Source organism: Lactuca virosa, chromosome 2, assembly GCF_052849685.1.
Source record: "Lactuca virosa cultivar CGN04683 chromosome 2, Lactuca_virosa_CGN04683_v6, whole genome shotgun sequence".
NCBI classification, from domain to species: domain Eukaryota; kingdom Viridiplantae; phylum Streptophyta; class Magnoliopsida; order Asterales; family Asteraceae; genus Lactuca; species Lactuca virosa.
The window spans coordinates 240013194-240017494 of record NC_136427.1 but is presented as its reverse complement, the minus strand read 5'-3'; the positions used below and the strand labels follow the sequence as shown (position 1 = coordinate 240017494).

At 29.6% G+C, this 4301-nt stretch overlaps 1 long non-coding RNA gene across 1 annotated transcript; it reads right to left on the bottom strand.

Moving 5' to 3' along the window:
- Positions 1-758: 758 nt before the first annotated feature.
- On the bottom strand, positions 759-4071 carry LOC145160587 (uncharacterized). The gene is made up of 3 exons (XR_013738163.1): positions 3758-4071; positions 1182-1220; positions 759-1058 (listed from the first exon to the last, which is right to left on the bottom strand). It is a non-coding gene; the product is annotated as an uncharacterized LOC145160587 (long non-coding RNA).
- Positions 4072-4301: the final 230 nt, after the last annotated feature.

Sequence of the window (4301 nt, the reverse complement as noted above, 5' to 3'; positions counted from 1 at the left end):
CTTCTTCCTAAATAATATTGAAAGTTTTGTTTGTAAGTATATCATATTTATCTAAAATTAACCATTTTAATCATTTTTTATTTAGAACTTTAGGTTATAACTTGTGTACTATATGGTTGACAAAATAAAATAAAAAATTAACTATAAAAATAATAACTCTAATGAATTCAGATGGAAATACAATAAAGTTCCCAAATTAGAAATTGGCAAAGATTTAAGGAGATCAACTACCGAGATTAGAAAGAATTCCAGTTTTGATGTAATAGATAGGCATTTTGTATATGAACTTATTTGTGAAATGGGTGGGAAAAGAAGATCGTGAAGGGGTGAGAAGAAGAAATGTGACTATTTTATTATTTTACTAGGTTATAACCCGTGTACTACACGGTTGACAAGTTTTAATAATATAGAAACTAAAAAAAAAACTTGGTCATTAATCTTAAATTTATAAATAGTTATTTGTATATGAAATTAGATGTTATATGCATATAGTCCACCACATACTTCACGTAACTCGTCCAAAGCCCAATCTGAAAGGTTTGCATGGGTAAAGTGTAGAAAAGAACAACATACATTATTATTTTTAACAATATAGACATAGAAATATATATTACAATGATAAAAATTACCACTATTAAAAGCCCAAAAAAGGGTAAACGGTAAAAAATTTCCACCAACAGTATGCAACTTTCACTAAAAAACTAGGTAGACTACAATCATTAATTAAAAAAAACAAAAAATTTAAAAGAGTGATAAAATAAAACACCAAAGGAAAGAGGCTATAATAAACATGTAAATTAAAGTACATTGGTTATTTAAGGATATAACAGAAAAAAAAAAGTTAGAAGAAAGCCGCAATAATAATGTAGATAGTAACAAAATGTATCACTAACCCTAAAATAACAAAGTACATTTCATGTTAACTTCTCTTACTTCCACAAGCTAAAAAAAAATCCAAATTTGAAAGCACTTTGATGCTACCATATTCTTGAAACTGACCAAATTTAAGCCTTAGATGAACTTCAAAAGTGTAAACCCATGTACACCAACATATAGCCCTGCGAAAGTGGAAGATATATTTAACTATTAACAATTTAGAGTTTTAAGAACATATATGAAAATAAAGGTCAAGGTCTTGATAAAAGTATTGATGTCGTATGTACATAACAAACGCATCTTACCTTATTAACATAGAAACCTAACTACATGACACTTCATTGCTGCAAAATTGTAATTAAAATAGGATGTTATTATATTTAAATAACTCCAAAGTAGGATGTTATTAGACATAAAAATCTACATGCCACTTAACAATCCAAAACATAAACACACTTCCATTTTATGAAAGTAGAATGCCATTTCATGAGAAAGAATTATATGTTTAATTTTAACGAAACAATTTTAATATAACATTTACATCAAAGTCACGGGGAAATGGGCAACAATTCATGAAAAATATCTAGTAAAAACATTTTTTTGAAAGTACAATGCAATTAAAATTGTCATTTCAAAAAAAAAAATACCTAAAAAACCTGGCATCACACTGACCTACTAACAATAGACATCAAAAGACCAAAAAATATTTTTCTTAAAAGCACACCACTATAAACTTGTCGTGTCAGGTTTTTTTTTTGTTTTTTTTTAAATAAAACTTGCATCAGACTTATACTTAACTTTGTAATAATGAACATTAAAAATTTACAAAACCATTTCTTTAAAGTACATTGCTATTAAAACTACCATTTCATGTTACACAGTTGACAAATTAATATAATTTTAGATGAACTTAGTTAAATAAGGAAATAACATCATTGCACACATCTAAATACCAATGCACTTTAAAAGTACAATGCTATAATTATGAATCTGCTATCCGGCAATGCAAAAAACAATAACAAAACATAGAACTACATTGTTGTAAATGGGAAAAACAACCCTCATGTGGAATGACAGTCATTTTAACAAAATTCTGGAAATCAAGTAGAACTACGTTACTCTAAATGGAAAAACTGACCCTATTTGGTCATGCTACTTTTTTTATCAAATCAAATGAACATACATTGTTGTAAATGACAAAACAACCCCTATATGGTAATTTTTATTTTTTTATTCAAATAAATGAAAATACATTGTTATAATCTGAAGAAAAATCCACATATGGTCATTTTATTGTTTTTTATGAAACCAAACTAAAACATATTGCTACAAATGACAAAACAACTTTAATGATAACTTTAATAAAAGTTTGCAAAATTAAATTAAAATACATCATTATAAACGGCAAAAATGCCCTTTATAGGCTATTTAAATAAAAGTTTACAAATCAAATAAAAGTATATTTTTATTTGTGGCAAAATAGCGTATATTTTGTCATTTTAATGATTTTAAGCAAATCAAATGGAATTATATTGCTATGCAGTCATTTGAATGATTTACCCGATGTTGCTACACGTCACATGAAAATTTTATTAAAATATAGCAACATACTTTCAAAGTACATTGTTATTATAAAGTAAACAGAAAGAAAAATTATAGTAGGATGCCATAATGAACAAATCAATGAAAATATAGAAACCTATAGCTAACCATCTTGAAAAGTTCACCATCGGTAGAAAAATCAAACCTGTCGGCAATCAAAAAGTCAAAATCAAAGACTTTAAAGTCATTATGCTTATATAAAACTTAACACCAAAATTAGTATAAAAAATAATATCAAAACAAAAAAGGAAAATAAAGTATTAGTAGAGACTTTGAGCAACAGAGAATTCCCACATTTAAGCCTAATTCTTATAGAACCTTTTATAATTAGTAACCAACTAACCAATATCAACAACTCCTTTTAGATTTTATGAGCAAACCATAATTACCTACATTTCTATTCAACTGAATAAAACCAAATGAAGATAGCTGCAAATGTAAGTTATTACACATTTTTTTTTCTAAAGCAACTGGAGTCCGTTTTTTATATCCCTCTATATCAAAACAAAGTTCTTAATAAATAAGGAATGAACGTGAAAAAGAAGAAAGCAACTCACATATTCCCATTCCACTCTACAGTGGCGAAGCTTGAACAATTAACTAGGGGGGGCCGAAAGTATTATAAATTGAAATTAACGTTCTTATGATTATATCTATAAAAATCAAAATGAAGGAACAAATGATTCAATCAAAATCAAAATTAGAACAATAACCAATAACTCATTTAACAATTATCAGTGTGTGAAAATTGAAAAGTAAAACCAAATCAAATTGACAAATTGACAGCCAAATCAAATTGACAAATTGACAACCAAATCAATTTTATAAAAATAGTCTAAGGTTTTCATCCATCTTTGTTTTCAGTTAATCAGTTTTGTTTGAAACATAACAAAATCAATTTTTTTTTCTATTCCATACTTCCAGTTTGGTGTCCACTGTCTAGAATAAATATACTAGAAGGCAACAGCAGCAACAGTGCAAACAGGAAGCAACAGCAGCAACAGTGCAAACAGGAGAAATTGACAAATTGACTGGAGAAATTCTAGAATCCTACTATCCTAATTCCTACACCAAATCAGATAAACCAAATTGACAAATTGATAGGAGAAATTCTAACCCCTAATTTGGAGTTTGGACCGAGAGATTGAGAGAAAAGAGGAGTAACTCGCAAACAGGCAACAACAGCAACAGTGCAGGCGTGCAGCACAACATTCAATCAGAATTCAGAACAAAGAGCAAGTGAACTGGAAAAGAAAGAACAAGATTCGGGATTTCATACCTGATTTTTGGTGCGATGGGCGATAGCGAGAGTGAGAGTGTGAGACCAACAGCAGCGACAGCAAGCAGCGATTCAGCGACAGCAGCGACAGCAAGCAGCAGCAACGATTCAACCAAATTGGGGAAGAACCGAAGAACCGAACGTGATTTCTGGAGTCTGATTTGGTCGGACTATGCTTGCTTGGAGTCTGATTCGGGAGGGGCCAAAGCCCAAGTTTGAAGATAAAGGGCCTTGTAATTAAAATTTTTGAAGTATATTTCTTATTTCTAGCCCAAAAATCAGGGGGGCTACTGCCCCTCCTCGCCCCTCCCGAATCAGATTTCAAAGAGTATAGTGAATGCTAGTCTAAATGATGGAGTGGCGTTTAGGAGAGGCTATTATTAAGAATGAAGATTAGAATTAGAATATACGAAGATATGTATTGGTTTTGTTTTGCTTTGGTTAGTTTTTCCGTTGGATAGAGTAAATATGTATTAGCTATGTTTTGGATAGTTTTCTTTGCGTTACATGATTATTTGCAAATTTTCTCCATAAATAATTGTAA